The 13,887-nt window shown below is 34.4% G+C and overlaps 1 protein-coding gene across 2 annotated transcripts in view; it reads left to right on the top strand.

Annotated features, from left to right (window-relative positions):
• LOC118737566 (protein obstructor-E) overlaps positions 1–13,887 on the top strand; it is a 64,080-nt gene that overhangs the window by 29,881 nt on the left and 20,312 nt on the right. The gene's annotated exons all lie outside the window — the stretch shown is intronic.

Raw genomic sequence — 13,887 nt, 5'->3', positions numbered from 1 at the left:
ACGTCTGTGCAATTTATTTACAAAAAAAAACAGCATTTACTTTTCTTAAAGCAATGTTTTCAGCAGATAGGATTTTCATGCAGTTCAAAGCAGTTTTAAAATATCTTATAATGCCGGATCCACACTGGTCATATTACAAGGAATACTGTACCTCATCACTGGCATAATGAACTCGATAAAAAATTACTATTTTTGACAATATCATCTAGCAAGCCGTATTTCACAGAAGATATTCCTACAAAAAAGAGTATTAGAAGCACATCGATCCTAATAGTCTCTCCCCGTCGACCAAACTCTAGTTGAAATATTGATTCATGCATTAATATGCCGGTACGTTTGAGCTATATGTTTGAATTGCAGATACATGTAGTCTGAGCAACCAGTACAGCGTTTCTATGGCGGGTTAATAAAAAGAGGTTCCGATTTATCAACTCTCATTATTGATTTTTCCTATGATCGGGGAATTAAGTGAAAGAGATATCTATTGGTAGAGGCATCGTTTTGATGCTAATAAAATTAGGCTGTAGAAAAATTAGCGAGAGAGAGAAAGATCAAGTGATACTCCAGTCTCTACACCAGTTTCTACAGTATACAGAGCAATGGAGTTCTCATTAACTATGCCGCCTTTTCTACAGTTTCGTTAATTTTTTTTTTTTAAGTCTACCGTGGGTGTAATAAAATCTCAAGAACACTACCATAGCTAACCATATTGACAATGGTTTTGAAACTAGTTACGGCAGTTGATTTATTTTGGATACCACTGAATGATATACATATCGCCCACCGTCTTCAAAAGAGTCACAACTCAAAATAATACGTTCGTCAGAAAAAGCGAAAAACTATTTCGTAGCACATGCTAATCATATAAGCAAGGGCGACTTTACCTTCATTTTTTACAGCATTTAATTTTTTAAGTAATTAATTAGTAATCAATAAAAAGTTGACATTTAATCATTAAACGATGGCAGAAATAAACTCGGAGGTTTGCTATTTCCTGCCGAGGCGCGATCGCTATTCAAAAAAACTTTTTCGAACCCAGGTTCTACCATTTGGCCATAGCGGCAACAATTATTGCACGCATATAATTAACGAGACGGCCATCCAACCGAGCAGTGGCAACAACGCACCAGCTTACTGTGAGCCAACGAAATGAGCGCGTCAAGAGCAGTAATAGGCGCGAAACAACAGCATCGACAACAACAACAAGCATTAGTAAACCGGCAACCGTATGATTGCTACGGCAATGTTGACCATGTCAACGACGGCAATGACCGCTGTGTCGCCTGTAATCACAGTAGTGCCATGCAGGCTAGCCGGCGGCGTGTTGGTTATTATAGTTTACTTTTGTTTATTATACATACTATGAATGGACTTTTATACGCATTTTTGCGGCCAAGAAGTGTTGTTGGCCATTGTACTGCCGATACTGCCACATTTGCTGTTTATTACACACTCATAAGCATAAAAATGATCAGATACTTTCCATTTAGTTAAATATTAAAATTTTCATGATTTCAATGCATTCAATTCAGTTTTGAGGCATTAGCATTGCTGGAAAAGCTGTCATAACTGTTGTACTAACAATGCATATGAGATATGTTATAAGAAAAGTTTAGACGTCGTTTTTGGTAGAGTTAATGTCAGCAAATAGTTTTAAATAATAACACTTCGTGAAAAAACATATTTTATATTTACATATTTATGTACATACATACATAGGCGGGTATGTATACATACATATGTATGTAAATATAAAAATAGTATCGCATTATTGATTTGCTACCGCAGTAGCTGTTTGCAGTCATCATAATAACTCTACACGGTGAGTCTGTCATTTGAGTACCTTTGAGCGATAATTCGATCGGCAACAAAAAAAAACAGCCCAATCAGCTGTCACCGCCTGCGACTTTATGTTATTTTTTAACTCCTTGGAGTTTATTATTCAATTTTTGCTATAATATGATTTCTATAACCGGCTTTCTATGACGTTTGTGGTTTTTAAAGAAAGTGAAAGTTATACGAAAACAATTACAGTTTTTTTTTTGCATACTTTGAGTGTTATTTACTGCAATAGTTGATACCAGCCGACGAGTATATGACAGAAATAAATCTGTGGCAAATATATTTTCACGGGTTATATAGCTTTTAAGGGACAAAAACTTTCATATAAACATGATGTGGTTATTGTGGGGACGGCGAGAAATTGTGGTAGGAAAAATTGTATTTAATTTGGAATTACATGAAATGTAAATGCAATAAAGAAGTTTTTAGTAACTTTACAGCAGCGTTGGCTAGAGAAGGCAATAGACCCAGTCCCTTACTGATATGTAGGGCTCGGTCTCGAAATATGCACTCAAAATTCAAAAGTGACTCAAAATATGAACACCAAAATTTACATAGACTTGAGGGTCATTGGTAACAATAGCCAAAAGATGTTACAATTACAATGTGATATTCCAAAAAGAAAAACCAAATTAAAATTTTTTAGCAGAAAAAATAAAGTAAAAAGAAATTCGATCGATCAGACTAAAGATAAGTGAGCAAATCGGATTAAAAAAAGTAAATTTTGACCTAAGGACTAATGAGTGTCAACAGTATTTTTCCAGTTAAAGAAGTTAGGGGTGAACAGGAAAGCTTGTCGGCCGTTAGAAATATGCTATGTCAACTGTCTCATGGAAAAAAATGGGAATAAATAAAGTTTAAAAATTTTGAGTTGTGACTGTTTTTGATTTAGGGTGCGATATGCATGTGTGTTTATATATGTATGTGCTTGCGAATGTTTTATGTTTACTAAGCCCATGAGGCGTGTCATTTGTTTCGCGTGTTTGTCGTTGAACTTGTTGCAGATTTGCAAGAAAAATTATACGCACATTTATATCGACAATAGTTGCATACCCTGTGGGGAAAATCTCAAGTTCTGAACTAGGGGCGCTTCTAGTATGTTTAGACCCAGTAGTGGTTCGCGATAAATCTCTTTTGCAAACAACTCGCGAATTTAACATGGCTATGTCCTAGGAAGTATCAATTGCACCCGATGCATCCTTTTTTCGATAGTTCCGAACTAGGTCTAAATTCTAAGTTCTAAAAGCGACAGACGAAAGAAAAAAGTATCATGATTTTTCAATCTTTTTAGTTCTTCCGTGTGTGCGATTTAAATTATTTTAAACGAAATGTGTTTTCAATTTGAAATTAAATTTTGTTTGAATGATTATAAGAAATGTACGTTTACATAGCTTTGGCTGTAGTTGAGTTTGTAGAGGTGCTTGCTGTTAGATTCCAGAAGATCCCAAGATGTTAAAATGTTAACATAAATTTTGCTTTCGTATTACCAAGCTATGAAAAAGCGTCTGTGAAGTGCAGATTAGAAGCGTATTTGAACAAAAAAGCCGCCAAACACTTATCTTTGTAAAGTAAACAAGCCCCTGCTGCATCCTTTTTTCGTTAGTTCTGAACTAGTTCTAAATTGGACACATGATATCTAGTTTGTTCTGTATTCCTTTTGCCATAGTTCTGAATCAGATCTAAAGTCGAACCTTGGATATAGATTTCTAATGGAAAAAGTGAAATAAAATAGTTTTTAAAAGTACGAAATTTCGCTTATTTTGAACTAGTTACTATCGGACTGTTTTGTTTTGACGATCAAATACGGAATTAGAAATTTGATTCACTAGTATAATTTTTAATAAGAGTAAAGTTGTTCAATGTTTACTATGAAAAATGTGTAAAACAGCAAGAGCAGCAACGTCACGCATGCAATTTTATAATTAGAGTAAAATGTTCAACGCTGCTGGGCAATCGGCGAAAGGTGCTGATGAATGGCGGGCGTGCAAGACATGCGTATATGTATGAATGTATGTCTGCAAGTGTTAAATTATATGTACATAAGTATGTATATAAGACAAGTGAATGTAACGGCAACTGCCCGACAAGGTGAACGTCTAAACTAACCTAATTACGATATTTATGCGTGGCAGCCTTTTCTTTTTACACGAAACTTTACGGCCACATTCATTTTTTATTTTTCTGATTATTTGTTAAACTTTTCTACTTTTACTACAAAGTATGGTGTACTTTCATCTAGCGTGTAGCTTTGTCTGTATAATGTTGAGCAATAAACGAAATGAAATGTAATGAAGTGTCGCTTGGCGCTTGTTGTTGGCTTATTTTTACAATGCTTTTATGGTTTTGAAAACAGCTTCTACTAATTTCCTTTCCCTTTTTTTGAATATTCCAAACTTTTCGTTACTGCAACAGCAGCGGCGTCATTTCACATATGTATGTACTTGTTGCCAAATAGCCTTCAAGCATTCGTTTGAATGTATATGTATATGTAAGTATGAAGCTAGGTGCAAGTTGCATGCCAACAACGAGCAAAAATGCTTACTACAATCTTACAAAGGGGCGTTTCACAGAGTAGCTGTTGGTAGCTTGCAGCTTAGTGCAGTTGTTTTTATTTTCGCTTGTCCCATTGTTGCCTTGTCGCGCCATTAGCAAGTCATTAAAGTTAATGTAGTTGCTTGCGCGGTTGTTGCTATCGCTCACACGCCTCTAAAGATGCGCTGCTAGCGATAAGTAGCATTATTTTACTTTCATTTCTTTTTTTTCTTGTTTAAAGAAAATCATGCAACATTTTCATCGTCACACACATTTCTGCTCTTTGTTGAGGGGAATACAACCTGTTGCTGTAATGTACAGCAAAAACTTTAATATGTTGTTTAAAAGAAAATATTTTAGAAGTATTTAGCGCAATCCGTGACCATTTAGGCAGGCTTTGGAATTACTACTTAGTAAATACCATTGCAAAACTCTTCCATCTATAACAGCTCTTCGCTTATTTTTGGTACATCTTAAGCTGCTTCTAATCACAAGCTACTCTTTGCTTTTATTAACTGCTGCTGTGTTGCAACTACACTTGTTGCCACAAATTATTTTGAAGCCATAAAATGAGCAAGCGAAATGTAAGCTAAAAACATGCACATACGAGTACATATAAATGTAGGTAGCATAGAAAATCTTTAAGCATCTTTTCGTGCATCCAACAATCTACAATGCTGGCAGACGACTTTAAAGAGCAACAGCTGCAATTACAAGTGGCAAGCTGCCACAAGGTTGCGACATCAGCAAGGTATAAACATAAAGTTGAGCGTACATAAAAAAAATGGTACATACAACCACATGTACATACATACATATATATGTACATGTACTACATGAATGCCTGTAAAAGGCAACAGGCATGTTTGTGGCAGCAACAAGTCGGTCAAAAGCGGTAACGCCAGCGAAGACAAGCATGCAAAAAAAAAAAGCAAAAATAAATGAAAATCAAGCAAAAAATAAAATAAAATAAAACCCTAAAAGGAACGGGAAACCATTTGCCTGACAATCTTGTCGGTGACTCTTCTTCACCAAACATGCGGCTGCCTGCCTGCTAGCCTGTCCTGTCACTTTACTGCAAATTGCAATTTTGTTGCTTTTGCCTTATTGCTGGGCCACTTTTCGTGTTTTTTTTTTCATGTACTTGCTCATTGCGCCATCGATGGTGTTTGTATGCATATTTTTGCATTTTTACTGACAACCAATTTGCAATGACTGTAAATGCAGCAGCAGCTTTGCCTTTACTTTTTAAATATTGGGGTGTACACACATATACACGTATGTAGTTATTAGGATGGAACGGATTCCGTACGAAAACAAAGTTTGTGATTAGCAAGGAACGGAATTTTAAGGGCATGACAAGGGCAAAATAAAACTGCGAAATGACAGAAAAAGACTCTGAGAATCGCAGAATGGCAAAAAAGTGCACTAAAAAATAAGCAAATAAGAAAATATTTTTTTTTTAACTAAATTAATTTCATTTTTAAACCAAAACTTTAGGGTACTCACAACAGTGCCCCAAGCGTAGTATTGTTGTATGTCGTAAACTTTAAAGGGCTAAAAATATATTGAATCGTGATTTTCATGCAGTATTTCAACATTAAAAATAATCCCAGTTTAAACTTTGATAATTCTTAGAGTTGTTGCTTCTTCCTATTCCCGCAAACATATTCTGAGCGTTCAGCATATATGAGTCTGAAAGGAGTCCTAGGTGGATAAGAAATGTGGGCTTCAAACCAAAAAATATGTGTGACTCCTATATGAATATCTTAGGAGTCATATATGATCCAAGTTATGAGCCAGCCTCTTGTAACAATATAGAATACAAGGATTCGAAAATTATATCTAAACTTCTTTATACAGAAATTTAAAACAATTAGAAAACAAAAAAATTTAAATAATAAAAAAAAATTAGCTGCAGCTGCTGCTAATATTATGTGGGAGTGTATATATGCATGCTAATTTAAAGAAATTTTTGCTGAATGCCTTTGCAAATTGAGTGTGTTCAATTAGACTCAAAGAACAACCTAAACTAGGGGTCTGCATGTAGCCATTTATGAGGCCGATAAGAGCCTCAAAAAAGTCTGAAATGATTCATATATGAGGCCAAAAATTTTATTAAAAGACTTCCAAATGAGCCATATATGAGGCCATTAAGGGTCCAATATGACTCATATTAAAGACTCATTTGATGTACGAATTTAAGCTCATATCTGTCGACCTTCGGAGGAAGGGAAATACCTTCATGTCGAACTCTTAAATGCGCTCTTTATGAGCGTAAATGTTTTCTGGCATTTATCGTTTCCTACATAGGTACTTTTCTTGAAATGACAAACATTTTTGCGCCATCAAAATCCCCTCGAAGTTAGTTAGCGTTCAAAGTAAAGTTTGTTAAAAAAAAAATTCGCTGCCCACCCTAATGTGCATTTATATTTCATTGTATTTACACACACAAACATATGTACATACGCGTATTTTTGTATATTTTATCTCCAGTCGCCGATCATCTTGAAGGACGTGCAATTTTTATTCGTATTCATTTTATATATTTTTTTGTGGAATTTTATTGCATAATAACTGGAGCACCTTGAATGGGTTTAATGTGTCATTATGCAATAATTGAAAACAACTATGTACATAAGTATACTGTATACACGCGCATATGTACATATATTTGGGTTATAAAAATAGCGCTCAAAACAGGTTCGTTGATTAAAGTATGAACGTTGTTCACCTTCTTTTTTATTTTTTTTTTATATCTACATATTTTTCTCTCTCTTTATAGATTATACGACGGCTAGTCTGAAAAATACACACCATTTACTATTAATGTGACTAATTAGCGGTAATTATGGATTAAACACCTTATTACCCAAAGCGGTGATGTTTTGCTGGTGGTTGGGTGCGGTTGTAGATGAAGTAGTTGGCTCGGAGAATTTGTTGCCATTCAATGAGCTATTACTTCATAGTTGTTCTGGCTACATTTTTTTAAATTAAAGTTGATAGTGGATCGGTAACTTGATAGTATTTTTTTATGTACCTGGATCAGGATTATGTTAAGTATATAACCAGTTTGTGTCGAATTTTTAAGTCGCGGTCTGAAATTTAGGTGCGAGAAAGGTCTTTACTTTAAATCGGCACTTAATAGTTCTCAATCGAAATACTATTTTTTTTTTTATAATGCACCTACTCATGTTTGTTAGAAAAGTACTAATATATATACAGTGATACATATGCACTTAAGGCGTTTCACAAAGTTAGCAAATCATTCCTTCGTAATAGTAGTTGGAAAAGATTATTGAAATCGCATATTTGTTTTATAAATACTGTCCTGTCAATTTATAGTGTTATCGCCTTTACTTTTTAAACATTCAAGATTCTTGTAATTTTGGTGCAATCACTGGACTCTTAAATAAAGGTTGTTTTTGTTAGAGGCTCCATTTTATCGTAGCAAATTGCTCAGCTCTGGAAACGCCATGATCAATTGTGCTCAGTTTGGTTTGCAATTTCATCATGACTAGACTAATGTTAGATTATCTCTTCTACCCAAAACATTTGGTGGACGCGTTATTTCTCGAAATGGGCCAGTCGATTAACCACCGGTCCATCTAAGGCCTCTAGATTGCCTTCACTGTGGTTATGTGAAGTCATTGATATATTTATTCAAAAAAGAATGAAATACCTTGAAAATATTAAATTAACTATTTTATTAAAAAAATTGTATTTAACTGAAAAATCAGTATATAACAATTGCTTCTATTTTAAGTCATCCACCATCGAAGAGAGTTTAAAAAGATAATTTTATTAATCACATAAAAATACACTTGAACTGAGTAAAATTTATGTTCAACTACAGCCATTCGAAATGTGAAAGCTTTATAACTGACTTTAATTTATTTTTATTAAAATTGACTACCCACTCTTAGAATATCTAAAGCTGGCTCATTTTGATATTCGAATAGATACAAAAATTAATTTTGCATTGAATAAAAAATTTTAAATTAAAGCATACATAAAGGCGTTGCAAAGAATAGCAACTCCAATGAATGAAGTGCATTGCAAATTGCTTAGTCTGAAATGAATGTGTGCGTAGAATTTGCCACGTATTTACCATCTGTGCACGTGTTGTTACTGTAAATCAATTTTTATTTTGCCTTTTTGGCTCAAAAGGGACTTTGCACCAAAATGTGGCTGCCTGATGAGCGATAATCTAATTGCAAAACCGCAAAAGTGTGGCAGCGCTCATCACGCACACCTCGAACGTGCACGCATACAAAAAACTAGCGTAATTTCGCTCACTAATACAAGCATAGATATCACTTACGAGTATCCTGCAGAAAAAAAAATTCCCAATTGATAAAAGATAACCCATTTGTAGTTAGACTTTTTGCGGTTAACTAGAAAAAGCCAACTTGACACTAGTTGAAAAGTAATGCTTTTTTCTGCACTTCACAAACACTTTTTCCAATTCAGGACTAATAAAATGATGATCGAAATTTTATATTATCATTCTGAAGTTATGGCGGACGAAATTCAAATATGAGCGTAAAGTAAAAAAATACCAAAAATGTTTTTTCTCTTATTGATATTTTATGTCCAAAAGTAGTTAGTTAACATCTGATGCAGGGCTAAACACCCTTTACATCACCATAGCCATATAAATAACTTTCCATAAAGAAACATATAGTTAGATAAATTTCCTGCAGAGATGCATACTATATCCATACATACATACAAACAGAAATTGGCAAATGCTGTTGGCTACAGCTAAAAGCTTAGCCACACGCTAACCAACATTTGACTGATTGCCAACAAAATAAACAGCTAACAAATGAAACATAAACATCAAGGCAAGAACAGGAATGGCAAAAATTACAACAACTAACGCACACACTACATATTAGAAAGAGAGAGCCAAAAAAAAAACGAAAAAAAACTAGTTGCAACCGCAATGTGCAACATAAACAAATGTTGCAAGAGTGCCAACAACAACAATTTGAGCTAAGCTAATAAAAATACACAAATATGTAAATAACGGTATGTGTTGGTAAGTGTTGCAGTGAAAAGAGTGTACGTTTGATTAAATGCTAAAAGCTTAGTTAGTAACCACACAAATGAGCGCTCATACCAACAACAACTACTGCAAAAATTAAGGTAGTTGACAGAAAAAATAAATATAAAACAAAATAAACAAAACCTTAAATAACTAACTACTTAAATTAAAAAAACTATAGCAAATCTAAATGGAAAGTGCGACTAACATTTTCCTTAGACTTCATAAAATCAAACTCAGAATAGAAATGCCATTTTTGAAACTCAAAATTTTACAGTGTACGCTTTGGTTCATTGATGCTCAGCACCAAAGTTTACTAGCTGCCTGGAAGTTAGTTATTTCTGTTGTCTATAGATACTAATGATGCTCACAACAGGATCCTTTAGAGAACCGATCGGTCCGGTTCGCGCAAAAACCGAAAAACGGTTCTAACGGAAACGAAAGTTGATGCAAAAAGAACCGAAAACGGGTTCTGGAAGCACTGAAACTCGATTCTAAAATACCCAAAAAACTATTATAGATGAACCGGAATATGATCTCAGACTAACCGAAACAATTATGCTCCGAACTGAGGAAAAACGGTTCTAACGGAATCGAAAGTCGATTCGAAAAAGGGTTCGGGAAGAATCGGACCTTGGTTCCAAATGAACCGAAAAACGGTTCCGGAAGGACCGAAACTTGATTCCAAAAGGCTCTATTTAGAAGAACCGGAATATGATCGCAGAATAACCGAAAAAAATAAGTAAAAAGAATTGTTAAAACATTCCAAAAGAACCGTAAACAGATTCTTCAGAACCGAAAATCTGCCTCGAAGTGCACATTGCACTATGGGCAAAAAACTGACTGGTTTGGCATAAGGTATACATATAAAGATATCAGCCCGAAATTCGTTTACGATATGTACTATAAAGTTCTGAGTTGGCATACCAAAATTTGTTCGATTCGAGGCACTATATCATATTGCTGCCATACACCCGATCTGGGCGACTTACATCGACTTCGTTGGTTTTGATGCTATCAACTTGAAATTCGTGAGTTCTGAGTTGACCACGGCAAATTACTATAGGCCACTTCATTTTTGTGACAAATTAAAGACGCACATAACCAATTGGAGTATAAGTTCTTAAAGTCCACACAATTTTCGAGATTATGCAAAATTCATTCGACAATGAGATTTTTCATTAACTTCATGATCCGCAAATACAAGTCTCGTTTATGTCAAAACTGGCGACACTTGCTGTAGATAGCTTGATATTTTCATATGGCTTCTGCGTTCTTAACAACTTAAACACATATGTAAAGTTAAACCAAATTAAACTTGTGTTGATACGTTTTTTGAAAAAAATGTAAATTTTGTTTCAATAAATTTAACTAAAGGCTCAAATAAATAACTAGCACGCAGTTTAGTTATCCATTCCCTCCTTTCGCTCTTCCTTACTCTTTTTACTACATTTTCACAACAGCCCTTTATAGGGGGCACTCGATGTGTTACCAATTAAAAATGTTATACTTAATTTTGTCTACCATATTTTACATTTTTTTATTTATTTAAAACCATCAGTTCATCATAAAAATTAGTGAAATTTTATGAAAACTGTATTAAATACTATGCCATGTAGCCACCTTTAGCGCGAATAAAATCATCGGGTTTGTCCGGGTGTGCTGATATCTGGTATTGAACATAGCGTAAAGGTAAATAAACAAATCTAGCGTAAAAAGATTTTAAACGATGCTATATTACCTCGGACATAAAAGTTATTCGGTAGAAATAATTGGACGTTTCTGAAATCCAACTTTTTTTATAAAAAAAAACTTGCCAGCTTCAGCTTAAGCCCAACGGATTTCTACAAGTGCTCCATTCCCAAGGCCAAAGTATCAAGTAAAAAATATGAGACACTTAACACCACTGGGAGAAATTACCAACAGACCATATTCGTGAAACCTGTGAAGCATTCTCTGATAGGCTCCGCGCTAAAGGTGGCTACATTCAATAGTAAAACGCTTTTCTTCAAATGTGACTAACTATTATGATGAACTGATGCTTTTTAAGTAAAAAAACAAATTGACAAAATTATAGCATTTCTGATTGGTAACTCTGCGAGTGCCTATCCCTGTATTTACTTGCACATGACTGCCAAAGGAAAATTTTGTTAATTATTATTTGTAGTAGCTTGTCGAAGTTTGTATTGTTACCGACCATTAAATACCTGCCAAAGTGATTTTATTTTACACTTAATTTCATATCGTCATTCACTAGCAACAACAGTGGTAAAGTTTAACAGCAGTGACTGCTTGGTATAGTCCAGCAAACCACCAACCCAGCAACCTATCATTTATATTTACCAACCAACAGCGGTTACGGCGGTATTTTCTGATTTTCAGTTACTATTTATTTACACTCCCACTCTAAATTATTTTATTTCTTCTTTATTTTGGTATTGTTGTTTCGCGGTTTTTGTTTATGTTGGCTAGCTGACAAGCGGCCACAAAAGAGTGCCACTAAAATACATGCCACACAACCCATTATAGACGGCGACACGGGCGTATTGCATGCACTGGACAGCAGGCGATGCCACTAAGCGACTGCAAAGCGACTGCGTATATGTACGTATATATGTATGTGTGTGTGTGGATTCTTGTTTTTACTACAAGCGATGCCCCTCTCCTCCTGCCACCGTCAAAGTCAATAACTTTGCCAAACATTTTGTAGCTGCTCGTATTGAACACTCTTTGACGCTGTTAATACAATTTATTTATTTATTTTTGTTTGTTCATTGTTGTTGCTTTCTGGCGGAATTTTAATTAAATATTTTCAGTGGTAGCAATTAGATTGTTAGGAAAATCACAGTGTGGACGCTGTTGAATTTACCATAAAGCGGTATTAAGTTTGAATAAAAGTGAAAAAAATTTCAAATACCTAATACTCGTGAAGTAGAGTATGCTGCCCACACGTCATGTGCAACATTGCGGAAGTAGTGTGTGCTTATGATAATTTTTTTCCAATTTAATTTTCCTAAATGCCATGAATTGAAATGGATTTAGGATAAATTGTGATGTGAGTTGGAGGGCAATAAAATTTATAAATAACCAAAAAATAAAAAATCCATTAAAATAAAAATAAATAATAAATAAAAAAGTGAAGTAAAATAACTTAAAAAAGTAAAAAATCTAACAAAATAAATTAAAGTAAAATGTTATACAAATAAAACAAAAGCAAATTAGGAGACACAAAAAATTAAAAATTTTAAATATTTATATGTTTGTGGAAGCACTTTTGTTTTAAAAAAATTTTGCTAAATAATAAATAATACGACCTAAATTTTTTTCATTGCAATTTATTTCCGTGGCATTCAAAAACTTTCTAAAACAAAAACAGAAATCGCGTCATGCTGCCAGTAGAAGTAGTACAATATTTTCAAAATGTATAACCAACATTTTTCGCAAAAAAAAAATCAAAAAAATTGCTTAGAACACTATCACTGGCACACACGAATGTATGTATGTATGTATGTATGTATGTATTAAGCGCACCTAGGCAACTAGCGGCATTATGCTGCCACAAAAGTATGCCATTCTACCGCTTTATACTCCGCAACGCGCCAAGCGCTTGCATTCAATCAGCTAACGGAAATTTCCACATTCACCAATTCGCAGATGCGCGCACCAGCATACAATTTCATGTTTGTTGTTTGTATCTCAGCACAACAACGTCATTAAAAGCTATTACACATTTATTAGGTACCTGTGCGGATGTGCTTGTGTATTTGTGTGTGCTCTTGCGCTGGTGTGCAACGAAATTCAATTGAAAGTGTTGCATGTTGCAAGCTGCCAGCTGCCGGTATTTACCAAATGTACTGTCAGCAATACTCTGCGGGTACGCCTCCATATAAATATGCTAATAGCCAACGGGCTTGCCAACTTTACGGGGCAGTTTATTGATGCAACAAAACAGCAATATCGCATAGGTACATACTTACTTAGTAAAAAAATTGTAGTGCAACGCAACTGATAAATAACCAGCATTTGATTTCAACCACATTTCACTTCGTAGAAATTTCTGATGAATAAATTTATTCAAGCATTATGAAAGTTTGTTGTATGTATGTATCTGAAAATTGGAAATTTTCAAATAGCAGTGCAATACATAGATAAGTATACTATATGTATATGCATGGGTGTTTTGAATACGCATACAATGTTGGTTTACAGATGTTGCCTTATGGTCTAATTATGCATACTTCGCAAAACTTCGCATCAATTTCAAACTGTCAGGTGAAAATCTGTTGAATTCATTTTGTATGTATTCCATTACGCAGAAATTAGCAGAACTTGTAAAAAATTAGCGATCTGTTGAGTTTAGATTTTGCCTCACCTTTTCATAAGTGACATTTAAATTGCAGTAGTACCAATAGCATTATTTTTTTTACAGAGATGTATGGAAAACATATTAGGGGGATTCA

Source organism: Rhagoletis pomonella, unplaced genomic scaffold (genome assembly GCF_013731165.1).
Source record: "Rhagoletis pomonella isolate Grant_MI unplaced genomic scaffold, Rhpom_1.0 Rhpom_scaffold_00004, whole genome shotgun sequence".
NCBI classification, from domain to species: Eukaryota; Metazoa; Arthropoda; class Insecta; order Diptera; family Tephritidae; genus Rhagoletis; species Rhagoletis pomonella.
Note: the sequence above shows the minus strand (reverse complement) of the source record. Positions and strands in the feature narration are given on the sequence as shown.